This window comes from Moschus berezovskii, chromosome 21 (assembly GCF_049115385.1).
Source record: "Moschus berezovskii isolate FMDL1 chromosome 21, NW_MosBer_1.0, whole genome shotgun sequence".
Lineage (NCBI taxonomy): Eukaryota > Metazoa > Chordata > Mammalia > Artiodactyla > Moschidae > Moschus > Moschus berezovskii.
This window is the reverse complement of record NC_142480.1, coordinates 863008-880762: the sequence shown is the minus strand read 5'-3', so window position 1 is coordinate 880762 and position 17755 is coordinate 863008. Positions and strand designations below refer to the sequence as shown.

General features: G+C 50.4%; 1 pseudogene; it reads right to left on the bottom strand.

The window, feature by feature from the left end:
• Nucleotides 1-3705: 3705 nt before the first annotated feature.
• Nucleotides 3706-4269, bottom strand: LOC129550109 (large ribosomal subunit protein uL11 pseudogene; annotated as a pseudogene).
• Between the last annotated feature and the right edge of the window lie 13486 nt (nt 4270-17755).

Here is a 17755-nt window from a genome sequence, read left to right as displayed (position 1 = left end):
GAACCTGGGCCCCGCGCATGGGAAGCATGAAGTCTTAGGCACAGGACCACCAGGGAAATCCCCCAGAGCCTGACGCTCTGATTGCAGGGACTGGTTATAGGATACAGACATTTGCCAAAACTCACTGAACCGTTTGCTTCAGATCTGTGCACTGACTCATCCTTCGTCACTGAAAGGAACCAAGGATTCTTCCGGAAATGGCTGATTCCTGGGTCAGCCCAGCAAAGTGTGAGATGGGCCTGGGACACCGTCTTTGCCAGAGGATGGGGAAACATGGAGGGGGCGGGGCCTGAGGATGAGATGCAGGGATGCACCATGTGGGTTTCCTGACCACCACTGTGCTTTGGTTGTGTAGAAGAACGTCCTTCCGTGCGGGGACTGTGGGGCACCAGGTTGGCAATTCACTCCCGAACGGTGCAGGAAGAATGGTGGAAACCTTTCTGCAGGCTTAACACTGGGTTTTGTTGGTTTGTTTTTGATTTGGGCCCTGCCACTCAGCAGGCAGGATCCTAGCTTCCCGACAGGGATCGAACCTGTGCCCCTTGCAGTGGATGTGCTGAGTCTTAACCACTGACCTCTAAGGAAGTCCCTCAGGTTTAAGATTCTTTGAAATATTTTAAAGACCTGTCTACCTGACTGAATGGAAATTTTACCTCAGCAAAAGAAAATCTATGATAAATTCTATCAAATGCCTCTATGAAATGAACACAATTTCTCTCCTGCTTTATTAAAATGATGAATTGTATTAAACATTTTCTGTTAATAAACCGTCCACCAGCAAACCTCACTCGGCTTTAGAGTATGAGCCTTTCAATGTGCTTTTTGATTCTGTACACCAATATTAATATTTTAACCTTGATATTAATGAGCTCAGTCTGTAATTTTACACCATTGTGCTATATTTTTAGAGTTTTGATATCCATAATATTGAAGGAATATTTTTAAATGGGAAAAATTCATCAGTTTCCTATATCCTGGAATACATTATAGTATTGGCTTTTTTAAGAAAACATCATTCTTTTTAAAATTTGTATTTCTTTATTTCCTTATGGTTGTGCTGGGTCTTCACTGCTGTCTGGCTTTCCTCTAGCTGTGAAGAGAGGCTGCTCTCCCGTTTTGGAGCACGGGCTCCAGAGCACAGGCTCAGTAGTTGCGGCTCAGCGGCCTAGCTGCTCTGCGGCATGTGGGATCTTCCTGGACCACCGATCAAGCCCATGTCTCCTGCATTGGCAGGTGGGTTCTTCTTCACTTAGGAGACTGTCTTGGCCTGATGACTTTTCCAGGGATAGCTCTGCATTACCTGCTGTGCTTAGATTTTTAAATCTCTTCAGGGATCTGTTTCAATAAATCTATAATCATTATTAATTATGATATTTCCTTAGAAAAACCATCTGTTTCAACCAGGTTTTATTTACTTGCCTGGTGTGCATCAAAGTATTGTACCTTGTATTTAAAAACAATATTCTACATCTGTGATGATTTCTGTCATTTGTTCTTCTGTATATTTAAATTTTCTCCCTTCTTGAGTTGGTTTTCTAATTATCTCTCTATTTTTTGCAGTTTTTGTCCCTCCAAAATTATCTCTTGGAATTATTCTTTCATCCTAACCATCTTCTGGTTTCCAGATCTGTGTATTTTTGCCTATATCTTCGCCCTGACCCTTTAGAAAAGTTGGCCCATCAGCCTCACTGCAATCAAGGCACGTGTTTCAACAGCATCCTCCTCCTCTCTCCTCCCCACTAAGAGGACAGCCCCTGGGTGGTCCCCGGTCCCAGGACGCTGGCGTGTTCCTCCTCGGTATCCCTCGGGGCTGTGGTGATGGGGCGGGTCTTCTAGGGACCACAGCCAGGAGACGGAAGCTCCTGGTTCTTACTGTGGAACCCTCCCTCCCCATCATACCACAGCCTTTCCAGCATTTCAAGCCCCACCACTGGGTGACCACGAAGCCCCAGCTTCAGTCAACCAACCAAGAAAACAGTGAGGGATGCTTCTGGCTTCTTGAGTTGAAAAACCGTTGTTGTTGTTTAATCACTAAGTCGTGTCCAACTCTTTGCGACCCCATGGACTGTAGCATGCTAGACTTCCCTGTCCTTAACTGTCTCCCAGAGCTTGCTCAAACTCCTGTCCGTGGAGTCAGTGATGCCATCCAACCATCTCATCCTCTGTCGTCCCCTTCTCCTCCTGCCTTCAATCTTTCCCAGCATCAAGGTCTTTTCCAGTGAGTCAGTTCTTCAAATCAGGTGGCCAAAGGATTGGAGCTTCAGCTTCAACATCAGTCCTTCCAGTGAAAATTCAGGGTTGATTTCCTTTAGCATTGACTGGTTGCCCTCTTTGCTGTCCAAGGGGCTCTCAAGAGCCTTCTCCATCATCACAGTTCAAAATAAATTCTTCAGTGCTAGCCTTCTTTACGGTCCAACTCTCACATCCGTACATGACTACCGGAAAAACCATATCTTTGACTATAAGGACCTTTGTTGGCAAAGTGCTGTCTCTGCTTTTTAATATGCTGTCTAGGTTTGTCATAGCTTTCCTTCCAAGGAGCAAATGTCTTTTAATTTCATGGCTGCAGTCACCATCCACAGTGATTTTGGAGCCCAGGAAAATAGAATGTGCCATTTTTTTCCACTTTTTCTGCATCTATTTGCCGTGAAGTGATGGGACTGGATGCCAGGATCTTAGTTTTTTCAATGTTGAGTTTTCAGCCAGCTTTCTCATTCTCCTCTTTCACCCTCACCAAGAGGCTCTTTAATTCCTCTTCTCTTTCTGCCATAAGGGTGGTGTCATCTGCATATCTGAGGTTATTGACATTTCTCCCAGCAATCTGGATTCCAGCTTGAGATTGATCCAGCCCAGGGTTTTGCATGATGTACTCTGCATAGAAGTGAAATAAGTAGGGTGAAAACATACAACGTGTCATACTCCTTTCCCAGTTTTGAGCCAGTCTGTTGTTCCATGTCCGGTTCTAACTGTTGCTTCTTGACCTGCATACAGGTCTCTCAGGAGGCAGGTAAGGTGGCCTGGTATTCCCGTCGCTTTACGAATTTTCTAGTTTGTTGCGATCCACACAGTCAAAGGCTCTAGCATAGTCAATGAAGCAGAAGTAGCTACTTTTCTGGAGCTCTCTTGCTTTTTGATGATCCCGCGGATGCTGGCAGTTTGGTCTCCGGTCCCGCTCCCTTTTTCCCTCTGCTCCCCACATCCTCCGTCTTCTCTAAATGCAGCTTGAACAGCTCAGAGCTCCCGGTTCATGTGCTGCCGAACCCTAACCTGAAGGATTCTGAGCATAACCTCACTAGCGTGTGAAAAGAGTGCAGTTGTACACAATGTACACTCTTTGGCCCTGCCCTTCCTGGGATTGGAATGAAGACTGACCATTTCCAGTCCTGTGGCCACTGCTGAGTTTTTCAAATTTGCTAGCATATTGAGTGCAGCGCTTTAACAGCATCATCTTTTAGGATTTGAAATAGCTCAGCTGGAATTCAGTCACTTCCACTAGCATTGTTTGTAGTAATGCTTCCTAAGGCCCACTTGACTTCACACTTCCGGATAGCTGGCTCTGGGTGCGTGATCACACCACTGTGGTTATTCAAGTCATTAAGATTTTTTTTGTACACTTCTTCGGTGTATTCCTTTTTTTATTTTTATTTTTTGGCTATCAAATAATCCTTTATTTTTCTTTTCCTTTTGCAGTTCTTAACGAGCTGGTCACGCCACCGCACCACTGTTGATGTCATCGGTGATGTCATGAGGGGGGTGGCCATCCACACTGCAGCCCACAGATGGGGCACTTCCTAGGATCTTTTTAACGGCTCTAGTGCGTTCTCTGGGCTAGAGCATTCTCTAGCAAAAGCTTGATGCTGCACCTGCCAGGCAATGTCAGCCATCTCATCAAAAGCGATGTTTCCATTGTGCTTGATGTTTTTCTGCTTCTATCTCTTGGTGGTTCCTTGAGGACTTTGATGATCAGGGCAGAAGCAGAAGATACCACCTCAATCCAGGCCTGTCTGTTCTGATCAGTTTCACTGTAATCCTCAGACTCTTCCAATCAGCAGTTGCCCTGGCGATGTTATCACCTACCTTTTTTTGGAGACAGACCCAGGGGGTCAATCTTGGGAGCCAGGGCAGACGTGGCACCAACTTCCCCACTAGCGTACCTCAGGTATACAACTTTGATCTCATTGGGACTGAACTTAGGTGGCATGGTGGAGGCGGCCGGTGTTGGAAGAACCCGGATTCGGGATGACAAAGAAAGTTGCACTTTTGCCTCCTCTGAGCCAAAAGCTCTTCTGTGTATTCTTGCCACCTCTTAATATCTTCTGCTTCTGTTAGGTCCATTCGTTTTCTGTCTTTTTTCATGCCCACCCTACATGAAACGTTCCCTTGATGTCTTCAGTTTTCTTGAAGAGATCTCTAGTCCCCCATTCTGTCGTTTTCCTCTGCTTCTTTGCGCCGACCGCTGAGGAAGGCCTTCTCTCTCCCTGCTGTTCCCGGGAGCTCTGCACTCAGTTGGGGACATCCATTTCTCCCTGGCGTTTCAATACTCTTCTTTCTCTGTTCAGTTCAGTTCAGTTCAGTCGCGCAGTCGTGTCCGACTCTTTGCGACCCCATGAATCACGCCAGGCCTCCCTGTCCATCACCAACTCCTTTAACTATTTCTAAAGGCTCCCCAGACAACCACTTTGCCTTCTAGCATTTCTTTTTCTTTGGGATGGTTTTTGTAACTGACTCCTATACGGTGTTACAAACCTCTGTCCATAGTTCTTCAGGCCCTCTGTCCACCAGATCCAACCCCTTGACTTTGTTCATCACTTCCACTATAGAATCATAAGGGATTTGATTTAGGTCATACCTGAATCTAGTGATTTTCCTTACTTTCTTCAATTTAGGTCTGGATTTTGCAATAAGGGGTTCATGATCTGAGCCACAGTCAGCTCCAGGTCTTGTTTTCGCTGACTGAATAGAGCTTCTCCATGTTTGGCTGCAAACAGTAATCAATCTGATTTTGATCATCAGTGTTGTCCATGTGTAGAGTCGTCTCTTCTGTTTCTATAAAAGGGTATTTGCTATGACCAGTGTGCTGTCTTGGCAAAACTGCTAGCCTTTGCCCTGCTTCATTCTGTACTCCAAGGCCAAACTTGCCTATTGCTCCAGGTTAACTCTTGACTTCCTACTTTCGCTTTCCACTCCCCTATAATGAAAGGGACGTCTTTTTGGGGCGTTAGTTCTAAAAGGTCTTATAGGTCTTCGTAGAACCGTTCAACTTCAGCTTCTTCGGCATTAGTGGTTGGGGCATAGACTTGGATTACCGTGATATTGAAGGTTTGCCTTGGAAAAGAGCAGAGATCATTCTGTCATTTTTGAGATTGCACCCAAGTACTGCATTTTGGACTCTTTTGTTGACTATGATGGCTGCTCCATTTCTTCTAAGGGATTCCTGCCCACATTAGTAGACGTAATGATCACCTGAGTTAAATTCACCCATTCCAGTCCACATTAGTTCACTGATCCCTAAGATGTCAGTGTTCACTCTTGCCATTCTCCTGCTTGACCACGTCCAATTTACCTTGATTCATGGACATAACACTCCAGGTTCCTGTGCAGTACTGTTCTTTACAGCATCCGACTTTAAGTTTCACCTCCAGACACATCCACAGCTGGGTGTCATTTCTGCTTTGGCCCAGCCACTTCATTCCTTCTGGAGCTATTTCTCTACTCTTCTCCAGCAGCAAATCGGGCACCTACTGCCCTGGGGAGTTAATCTTTCAGTGTCCTATCTGTTTGCCTTTTCATACTGTTCGTCGGGTTCTCCAGGCAGGAATAAAAGAATGGTCTGCCATTCCCTCCTCCAGTGGACCGCGTTTTCCCAGAACACCCCACTGTGACCATGGGTGGCCCTGCGCAGCATAGCTCATAGCTGCACTGAGTTACGCGAGGCTCTTTACCTCGGGAAGGCTGTGATCCACGAAGAGAACACTGAGAATGTCAAATCCCAAATCCCTTGTAACTGTACACATCTTGGCAGACTTAATCCAGTCCACAGTGTGCTCTTCCCTCCCTCACTAGGACTTGCAGACACCAACCCACACACCCCCAGGCTCCTGACAGTATAAATGACAAATCTGGCAAACCTTTTGATGTGTAAACCCTCCTTTCCCAAATTAGGCTTGTACTTAACCTCCTTGGACATGCTGGGATCTGACTCTAATTGTAGGTTTGGGGCGGTGAGGGGTGGTGGAAGTGGAGCGCAGTGGAAATCAGCACCTGCCTGCAAAGTAACCACATCAGAAGAGGCCACTGCTGGGCCGGCAGAGGAGGCAGGGCTGGACCCGTGGGAGGGGAGGGGCCGCACCTGCTCCGCGTGGCCACCGGTTCCTGTGGGATTCTGGCATCTAGATCTGCCCCAAATCTGGCGTCGAACCCTGTGCCCATCGGAGCCCTGGCGCTCACGGGGGCCTGCGGGGGCGGGGGTCAGCTCTGTCTGTCTCGGGATTCTGAACCCTCTGGGTCTCGCTGGGGCTGACTTGGGAGCACATCCGCTCTGCAGACTTGGGGGAGCAGAGACCCTCTCAGTGATGGAAGGAACACTCTTGCTCTCCGACCTGCCTTGAGCTCAGGACTCAGCCCCCTGGCCATGCCCCTTTATTTCCTCAGACACTGGTGCGGTCCCTCCAGCGGCCCCTCCCACTGCCCTGAGCTGTGCCCGCCCCTCCACCCCGGTCACTGGTGGTGCAAGGTGACTGCTTCACCACAGTGCACCATGTGCCGTTGCTGTTCAGTCACTGGGTCGTGTCCGACTCTTTGCGACCCCGTGGACGGCAGCACGCCAGGCCTCCCTGTCCTTCACCATCTCCCAGAGCTTCCTCAAACTCATGTCCATCGAGTCAGTGATGCCATCCAACCATCTCATCCTCTGTCGTCCCCTTCTCCTCCTGCCCTCAGTCTTTCCCAGCACCAGGGTCTTTGCCAATGAGTCAGTTCTGCATTAGGTGGCCAAAGTATTGGGGCTTCTGCTGCAGCATCAGTCCTTCCAATGAATATTCAGGGTTGATTTCCTTTAGGATGGACTGGTTTGCCCAAGTGTCTTTCAGGAGTCTTCTCCAGCAGCGAAGCTCAGACACATCAGTTCTTTGGCAGTCAGACTTCTTCATGGTCCAAAGCAAACATCTGCACACGACCGCTGGAAAAACCAGAGCTCTGACTATACGGACCTTTGTCAGCAAAGTGATGTCTTTGCTTTTTAACAGGCTGTCTAGGTTTTTCATAGCTTTTCTTCCAAGGAGCACGCATCTTTTAATGTCATGGCTGCAGTCACTGTCTGCAGTGATTTTGGAGCTCAGGAAAATAAAATCTGTCACTGTTTCCGTTTTTTCCCTTTTTATTCGCCATGAAGTGATGGGACCATGGCCTTAGTTTTTTTAATGTTGCATTTTAAGGCAGCTTTTCCACTCTCTTCTTTCATCCTCATCAAAAGAATTCGTGTTGAGGGTTGACAGAAAACAATAGAATTCTGTAAAGCAGTTATCCTTCAATAAAAAATTAATTAATTAAAAAAAAAAAACCTTGGGATCAGCACAGGAAGCACAAACTGGGCAAGACTTGCTGCAACACGCCTCGTTGACGGCGGACAGGTTGGACCACGTGGTTTAAAGGTCCTATTTGGCAGATGAGACCACAGTTGCCCCCGAACTGGGAAAAAAACCACTTGCAACCTACATAATGGAAAAACTGACAGATATAACCATGTAAAAATTTAAAATATCTCAGAGCAAAAGATACCATAGGCAAACATAGCTGGTCCAAGCTGCTCCTCCGGCTCAGGGTACAAATAAGGTCACATATTTTTGTTCTTCGTGGCACCCCATCGGCTCACACAGCCAGGACGCTTTCCCTGGCAGCTCAGCCCCCATCACCTCAGGTGCGTTTGCCTTTGATACTGGTGCACCCCTCCCCTGGTGACACACCACCCCCAGGGGCACCTGTGTGCAGCTGGTTCCCACAGCAGCACAGGGGCTCCGGTCGCTGGGGTGCCATCGACGCATTCCCGCCCGGGATGCTACCCACATCAGGACTGGCCTGAACTCTAGGATGACAACCAGAGGCTGCCTCTTCCTGAGCAAGTGGCGTGGGGGCTCTGTCCACATCCCTAACACAGAGGCATTGGATGTTAAAAATGATAAAGTGCGTGGTGAAGTTGAAAAGCCAGGAGGGACGGGGTAACAGAGGGTGGGTAGCTGTTGAACCCTTGGGGGCAGGGCAGTGGCACCCAGCATGTCTGGGAGGTGCTGGGGCTGCGGTGCCTCCCAGAGCCGACCCTGAGGGTCTGCCCCTCCGCAGGGTCCGAGGGAAGGCAGAGGTTCACGGGGTCCTCGCCGGCACAGAACGGTGTCCCTGGGGCGCTGCCTGCTCTGGGGTGTCCTTCGGGTGCAGAAGGCGGGGCCCGGGGGCTCGGGACACCGGGTCAGTGCTGCGATGGCCATGGGCCCTTGGGCACTTCTGCAACCTCCCGGCGCCTCCAGGAGTGGAAACCGCATCCTCAGCCCAGCCCTCCCGTGAGCTGGGCCTGGGCCACAGGAGTTACTTCTGTGAAGTGGTGTGGCCTGGAGCACAGAGAACGCCGTGAAGCATTTGCAAACAGTGGGCTCTGGGCCAGCCCGCACCCGGGGCAGGGAGCTGAGTCCAGTCCAGAAAAGTACCCATGAGGCGCTGGGTGCAGGAGAGGCCAAGGGGGGGGTCTTCACTGTACATCCACTCCCCACCGGCATCTCTCATCCACACGGAGATGCTCTGGCACCCTGACCTCAACCGTGCCGGCTGCCAGGGGCTCCAGCTTCTGTCTCATCACCACGCAGAGCCGCCTCGCCCGGTAGGAGCCTCTGACTGGGAGCCTGCCGTTGGCCCACGTGACTGATCGGCGACCACCCTGGGCAGCCGTCCCCAAGTGCCGGGCTCTGAGTTCAGTCCCGGGTCTGGGGGACAGGGAGCCGGGGCCGTGAGGAGGTAGTGGCTCCCCACCTTTGCAAACCACTGCCCAGGAGAGGTCCTCCCGAGGCAGTCACAACGGCAGGGGCACAGTCCACAAGCCCCTGCACTGCCGACCCCAGCTGGGAGCCCAGGGTCCCCAAGACCACCGTCCATGTGAGCATTCACCAGAACTCACTGAGTGCCCTTGTGCTCCCAGCTGTGGTCGTGATCCCAACAGGGCACAAATGAAAGTCTCAAGCCGGGGAGGGCCTGGGCACCAGCCTCCAGATGTTGCCCCACCCTGGGGTCCTAATGTGTGACCTCCCCGTGGGCTGTTGCCACTTGGGGTCCAGGGTCCTCGCTGGAGTGCCACACCCGACCACCTCTCTGGGGGGCAGGCTGACCCATGGCCCACTCTACATCACATTGACCTGCAGGCCACCAGACACAAGAGACCCTTTTACCAGGCAGGACACCCGAGAGCCTAGAGATCACCTCTCAGGAGCTGAGGGCACGGTGGTCTCTGAAGTCCACACCTTCCAAGCAGAGGAAGAGACCAGTCTGCACAGGCGGAGCAGGGGCTCTTCCTAGGACCAACCGGCTGCAGGGGCCAGGCGCTCAGGGCCATCAGATGTATTTGAGCCCACCTCATGCCCCCACCCCATCCTCCGTGGCAATGCTGACCATTACAGAAACCCCCTGCGGAGGCGCTGAACTCAACCTGGCTTTGAACTAAGTCAATGCTGAGGCTCTGACAAGTGTTTTAGAGCCATCGTAGAAGTTGACCACATCATACACGAAGAAATAAAGCCCAAGCTCTCACTGACCATGGCTAACCACACCCACCCACGCCCCGGGCAGGGATAAGCAGCCCGCCCACCCTCGGTTCCAACACCACTGAGGGCATCTGAGCTCCTGACAGCACAGCTTGGCAAGTCTTCCCACCCCTGGTGGAGTCCATCTCCCACTTCCGGAATCCAGGGGCAGGACCTCAGGGCTTCCTGGGTCCAATAAGTGGTGCCACATTCTAATTCCATGCCTAGCCCTCAAGACACCTTGGGCAAGGGGGACACTTACGCGCTAAAGATTACAAACACTGCTGGAAGAGATGAAGGCTCTAAATGAGCAGATTTCACTGTTCGTGGACTGAACAACTCAGCACCTCTGTGATGGACACCCTCCCTGAATTCATCCACGGACCCATGGCAACCCCTATCAAAATCCCAGCCGGCTTCTTAGTTTTTGCAGAAATTGGTACACTGATCTTAAAATTCACATGTAAATGTAAAGTCCCCAGAGGAGCCAAAATAGTCTAAAAAAGAACAAAGTTGGAAGATTCAACATTTCCTGACTTCAAAACGTACTCCAAAGCTGTCGTAATCAAAATAGCACCATATGAGCAAAAGGACAGACATCCAAACCAATGGACAGACATCCAGTGGAGTAAGAACTGAGAGTCCAGAATAACCCAGCACATTTATAGCCAATTGATTTCCAACAGGGGTGTCAGTGGCAGAACGGGGGGAGGCACACGGCACAGCCTTGACCGCGGACTTGCACCCAGAACGTGTCTGACCAAGAGCACGACAAACAACCCAAGTGTAAGTGACCAACATTTTCAGATAGCTGCCCAAAGGACACAGACAGCCTGTAAGAACTTGAAACACTTAGCAACGTTAGTAAGTAGAGAAACATAAATTAAAACCACAGTGAGACACACAAGGATGGCGATCATCAAAAGAACAGTTAGCTCTTTTGATGATAGTTCTGGGGATGGAGAAGTTTGGAGAAACTGGTTGTTGTTTAGTTGCTAAGTCGTGCCCAGCTCTTTCATGACCCCATGGACTGCAGCCCCTCAGGGTCTTCTGTCTGTGGGGTTTCCCAGGCAAGAATACTAGCGTGGGTTGCCACTTCCTCCGCCAGGGAGAAGCTGGAACCTTCGTATCTTGACAGGAGAGGTGTGACATGGTGCCACCGTTTGGAAAAGCAGCTCAGCTGTTTCCTAAAATGTTAAACATAAATTTACCATATGGCCCAGCAATTCCACTCCTCTCACCTACCCAAGAGAAACGGAAATATGTGCCCACACGGAAACTTGTGCATGAATGTTCACAGCAGCTCCATTTCTACAGGCCAGGACTGGAAACAACCCAAATGCCTGTCAGCCGGCGAGTGGGAAACAAGATAGGGTGGGCCTTACAGTGGAGTATCAGTCAGCGATAAGAAAGAACCAAGTTCTGACACATGATGTGAGACGACATTATGCCAAATGAGAGAAGGTCTCAGATGGTGTGATTCTGTTAACACGAAAGGTTCAGAAAAGGAAGCACATCAGTGGCTGTCAGGGGCTGGGCCCTGAGGCTGCTTTGTGGGTGGTGAAGACGTTCTACAGTTAGACTGTGGTGATCACAGCATAATTCCAAATTTATTTTTTAAAAATTGAATTGTGACACTTAAAACAAGTGAATTTTATAGTTTATAAAATATAACTCAATAAGACTGTTAAACAGAAAGAACGGAAGAGAAGCCTTGAGTACTGTGCTGTCTCTCTCCGTGCTTGGCTGCTATGATCTGCGACTGATGAGGCGTGTGGCTCAGACACCCCACTCTCCCTTCCCCAGCTGACGGGCGGCTCCCAGATGGGCCAGGAGACTGTCCTAGTCAACCTCAGGTGACTGACCAGGTGCCCACAGGCCACGGCAAGGTCAGTCCAGATCAGCAGAACCACCCAGTGAAGCCATGCCTTCATGAGCAATCACGGACTCTATTGCTTTACCTGGAGCCGGGCAGTTTGTTACGCAGCACCAGCTGACTGAGGCACAGCCTGCCTGTCGCAGTGCTTGATTCCAGACGGCCTCAGATGACGCCTGCTGATGCAGCAGAGATGTGGGCGTCAGTGGGGAGGACAGCCACAGTGCTGAGGACACGGGCAGGGCTGCCTGTCACCTCGCACTGCAGCCCCGTGATCACACAGCCCCAGGGCTCGGGTTTAGAGACCCGGTTCAAACACACAGCTTCCTGCCTGCAGCCTCGGTCAGCGGCCCACAGGCGGGGGCGGCTCCCCCAGCGGTGCAGCGGCTCAGCCCCCTCCCGCCCTGTGCATGTGTGGTCATCAGCAGCCCTCCTTCAGAAGCCCACCTGCCCCGGGACCCTGCGGCTTAACGTCTGGAAATTCTGGGCTGTTTTGGAGCCGTGTCAGCTTCCTCGGGGTAGAGGAGTAAGGCTGAGACAGGTAAGCAAACTGGTCAAGGTCGCAGGACACACGGTCCCTAAACAAAGATCAACCGTGCTTTCACACGCTACCAAGAAACAACGGGAAACGGAAACGCAAAAACACCATTTACAAAAGTGCCACTTAGTGGGGAATAGGACAAATAGGACAAAAGATGGGCCGGAGCTGCAAACAGAAGACTACGAAACAGGAGCAGGGCGCGGAAAATGGTCAAGGCAGGGGCTTCCCCGGGGGTCCAGCGGCTAAGACTTGGCACTCCTGAGGCAGGGGGCTCAGGTTTAACCCCTTGTTGGGAAACTAAGTTCCCACAGGCTACACAGCATGGCCAAAAAAAAGCAGTAACAATGGTAAATTACATGGTGTGTGTATTTTACCACAATTATTCTAATAAAAGGACAGAAAACCAAAAAATACCCCAATATTAACAGTGGCTGTCTTCTGGGGAGTGAGATTGTGGATGTTTCCCCTTCATTTCTGTTTTCCTATACTGTCCACATTTTCTCTAATCAACAAGGGTCACTTATAATTGGAGAAAAGTAAAATTAATTTTTAAATTAAAAAAAAGACTACAAAGCATTGCCAAAGAACTGAATCAGTGGAAAGGGACCCAGCCTGGAGGGTGAGAAGACCCAGCTTCGTTAAGACGCCACATCTCTCCAAACGCAACACAGTTCCATCAGAACTCCAGCAGGAGTGGTAGGGCCATTCCTTAAATCAGTCAGATTTTAATCAGTGTCTTAAAAAGCTAGGATAGGGACTTTTGTGGTGGTACAGGGGCAGACTCTGTGCTCCCAGTGCAGGGGGTCTGGGTTCAACCCCTCGTCAGGGAACTAGAGCCCATGTGCCACAGCGTGGGCAGAAGATCCAGGGCAGCCAAACAAATACTCTCTAAAAGCTAAAGACACACTTACCCCACACCCCAGTATCCTCACTACTGGGAATTTACCCCAGAGAAACCGAAGCTTCCGCTCGCACCAGTGCTCGTTGACTAGTGTCTACGGAGCTCTGCACGACAGCCCAGATTGGAAACAAGTGTCCTTCGATGGGTAAACAGCTGGACAGACCTCGGGCATCTGCGCGGTGGGGCAGAGCTCAGCGACACACGGGAACAGGCTACCCATCACCAGCTGGAGGGATTCAGAGGAGGCGGTGCTGTGGGCACAGAACCATCTCAAACGTTGCAGGATGCGTAGTTCAACTGACACGGTATTCCTGAAGGGACAAGACTTCAGAGAGGTGGCGCGGATTAGAGGCTGTGGGTGGGGGAGAGGCGGCTGGGACGGGGCAGCAGGTCGGGGTCCCCGTGGCAGCGGTGATCCTAGTTGTGTCTAAACCGTGGCGGTGGTTGTGGGAATCTATGCCACGGGAAAAGTGTCAAGAAGTGATGCACGGAGATGCAACAAGGAGCCTCTGGAGAAACACATGATGGCCTGGGAGGGTCTGTGGGCCGGTTACCATACCCTGCCTTTGCTTGTTTAGCCACTAAGTCTTGTCCCACTCTTTGAAACCCCAGGCTCTATATAGCCCACTAGGCTCCTCTGTCCAGGGGATTTTCCAGGCAAGAATACTGCAGTGGGTTGCCATTTCCTTCTCCAGGGATATCCTGCCTTTGACAATATACCACAGTTACGAAAGGGAGACTGGTGGGGATAGCAGGGTGATGGGTGTACAGGGATCCTCTGTATTATTTTTTGCTACCTCTTGTGACTGTATTAATACTTCAAAACAAAATCCTAGCAGGCTGGTTTTTTTTTTTTTTTGGTTGGGGGGGGGGGTGTAGACAGAGGAGCCTGGCTAGCTACTGTCCCAACAGGGTCACAAAAAGTCAGACACCACTGAAGTGACTTAGCGTGCGTGCTTGTACAGAAAGAGACAGACCGATTCTGAAATCCAGACAGAAATGCAAAGGACCCAGAACAACGTCAAGAAAGAAAAACAGAGCTGGAGGGAACTCCCTAGCAGTCCAGTGGTTGGGACTTGGCAATTTCACTGCTGGGGCCCAAGTTCATTCCTTGGTGGGAGCACTAAGATCCTGCAAGCTGTGTGGTGCAGCCAAAGAGAAGAAAAGGAAAGGAAAGCAGAGTTGGGGAACTAACACTACCTGTTTTCAAGACTTATTATAAAGCTACAGGAATCCAAAAACCAGAACCAATCCCAACGTCCACCAGTGGATGTGGCTGGATTAACCAGCGGTGCACACCCAGGCAGTGGAAAACCACGCAGTAATAAAAAGGGACAGCTACTGATTTACACAACGGGAACTGGCCTCAAAATAATTAAACTGAGGGAAAAAGCCAAGTCAAAAGAGACTGCTCCCTGTTGCTGTTTAGTCGCTAATTCACGTCCGCTTCTTTGCAACCCCATGGACTATAGTACACCAGGCTTCCCTGACCTTCACAAAGTTTGCTCAGATTCACACCCATTGAGCTGGTGATGCCATCCAACCATCTCATCCTCTGTCGCCCCCTTCTTCTCCTGCCCTCAATCTTTCCCAGCATCAACGTCTTTTCTAGTGAGTCAGTTCTTCATATCAGGTGGCCAAAGTATGGGAGCTACAGCTTTAGCTTCAGTCCTTCCAATTAATATTCAGGACTGATCCCTTTTAGGATGGACTGGTTGGATCTCCTTGCAGTCCAAGGGGACTCTCAGACGTCATCTCCAGCACCACAGTTCAGAAGCATCAGTTCTTTGATGCTCAAATCTCACAACTGCACATGACGACTGGAAAAACCATGCTGCTGCTAAGTCGCTTCAGTCGCGTCCGACTCTGCGACCCCACAGACGGAAGCCCACCAGGCTCCCCCGTCCCTGGGATTCTCCAGACAAGAACACTGGAGTGGGTTGCCATTTCCTTCTCCAATGTGTGAAAGTGAAAGTGAAGTCGCTCAGTCGTGTCCGACCCTTAGCGACCCCACGGACTGCAGCCCACCAGGCTGCTCCATCCATGGGATTTTCTAGGCAAGAGTACTGGAATGGCTTGCCATTGCCTTCTCCAAAATAGCTTTGACTATATGGACCCGTTGTCAGCAAAGCAATGTCTCTATTTTTAATACACAGTCTAATTTTGTCATAGCTTTCCTTCCCAGGAGCAAGCATCTGTTGATTTCATAGCTGCAGGCGCTGTCCACAGTGATTTTGGAGCCCAAGAAAATAAAATCTGTCACTGCCTCCACCTTTTCCCCTTCTGTTTGATGTGAAGCCACGGGCCTGGAGGCCAGGATTTTAGTTTTCTGAATGTTGAAATTAGCTTTTTCACTCTCCTCTTTCACCCTCATCAAGAGGGTCTTTAGTTCTCTTTGCTTTCTGCCATTAGAGTGGTGTCATCTGCATATTTGAGGTTGCTGATACCTCTCCCGGCAGTCTTGATTCCAGCTTGTGATTCATCCAGCCCAGCGTTTCTCATGATGTTCTCTGCATCCCCAGCTGAACGTCTTCCCCGCCCTGGCCCAGCCACATTGTTCTTTCTGAAGCTCTTAGTGACCCCCCTCTGCTTTTCCCCAGGAGCGTGTTGGATACCTTCCCATCTGGGGGCCCACCTTCTGGCATCATATCTCTTTGCCTTTTCATGCTGCCATGGGGTTTTCCAGGCAAAAATACTGGAGTGGTTTACCATTCCCCTCTCCAGTGGACCATGTTTTGTCAGAACCCTTCAGTATGACCCGTCTGTCTTGGGTGGCCCTGCACGGGATGGCTCTTAGCTTCATTGAGTAGACAAGCCTCTTCGCCACGACAAGGTTGTGATCCATGAAGGAGGTACATCCTGTATGACTCCATGTATATGAAATTCCGGGCAATGCAAACTAAGCCATCAGGAAAGAAAGCTGATGAGAGGCCGCCTGGGGCTGAGGGGTCACAGAGGGGCGGGGGCACTTTGGAGATGATGGCTGTGTTCACTGTCTTGACTGTCGCCATGGCTCGCAGGTGTGCGCTCACATGAGAACTTATCAGGTGTGCGTTTTGAGCGTGCGCCATTTACCGTATGTCAAGTACACTTCAGTAGAGCTGTCGTTAACGCTGAGGAATGTGTGGAGGTAACTGTAGATTTTTTCCACCATTGGGCACAGGTTCCGCTTCTTGGGAGGAGCCATGGTTCCTGCGGCAGGCGTGTGCAGGCGGAAAGCACCCAGGGAGTTTGTGTGCCTGAACCCTAGGATCACTGTCATCCTGTTCTCAACACAGCCGCATCCGGGCCACATCCCCATTTGGGGAATGCCTGTGAGGTCCTACTGGTCACACAAGGCACACATAGGTGGTATGTGGGTATCACGACATCCCACGCATAGCCCTGCAAGTCACGCCACAGCCACAGTTTCTTTTAAAAGAACACAGATCATCCAACATCAATAATCACTAAAGAAACACCAATCAAACCCACCTTACGACACCATATCACACCGTTAGGATATTGAGTGTCGGTGAGGATGTAGATAAACTGGAATCTTTGTGCAGTGTTGGTAGAAATGTAAAACGCTGCAATCGCCATGGGGAACAGTATGATGCTTCCTTCAAAAGATAAAAAATAGAACCACCGTATGATCCAGCGATCCCAGCGTGGGCGTTTATCCAAATGAACTGAAAGCAGGATCCCAGAAGGAGACCTGCACCCTCGTCGAGTGCAGCTGAGAGCTGGGTGCAACCTGGGCTCCAAGGGGAGACGAAGGACTGGACGAGATGTGGTTCATCCAGACAAGGAAGTGTCGCTCAGCGCTAGAAAGGAAGGGAGTTCTGACGCCGGACCTCAAGGGCATCACGCTGAGTGAAATAAATCAGTCACAAAAAGAGAAATACTGCTGACTCCACTGATAAGAAGAACCTAAAGCAGTCCGATTCCTAGGATTTGCAGCCAGAGGCTCCAGGGCAGAGAAAATGCACGGCTCTTGTTTAACGGGGATGGAGGCTCAGCTCTGCGAGGTGAGGAAGCTCTGGGGTGGCATTTCACGACACTGTGAACGTGCTTTAATGAACATTACTGAACTGTGCTCTCAAAAACGGCTAGGACGGAAGTTTTACCTTCTGCGGGTTTTTTCCACGGTTGAAAACGTCTTTAAATACACCATGACTAGTGTGGATGTACGCAGGCCTCTGAGCTGCACATGGTAAATGGCTGAGGTGGCCAAGTGCTTTATGTCTATTTTACCACAGGTTCCTAAAACGGAACTTACAAAGGGACTGCACCTCCCTGCGGGTCCAGTGGCTAAGAATCTGCCTGCTAATGCAGGGGACACAGGTTCAATCCCTGGTCCGGGAAGATTCCACAGCTCAGCCTGTGAACCACAGCTGCTGATGCCAGCGCACCATAGAGCGTGCGCTTTGTAACTAGAGAGGCTCACTGCCACCAGACAGCCAGAGCGCAGCAGCAAAGACCCAGGGCAGCCGAAAACAGTAAAAGAAACTAAAATAAATAATTGTCTTAAAAAAAGCGGAATGAGAGGTGACAAGATGGCGGAGGGGCAGCTGGACGTGGAGTCCGTTGCTCTCCACGGGTGCACCAGGAATCCATCTTCAGACACAGAAGACCTCACAGAACACCAGCTGAGAGCCTGGAAAGGAACATACAGACCC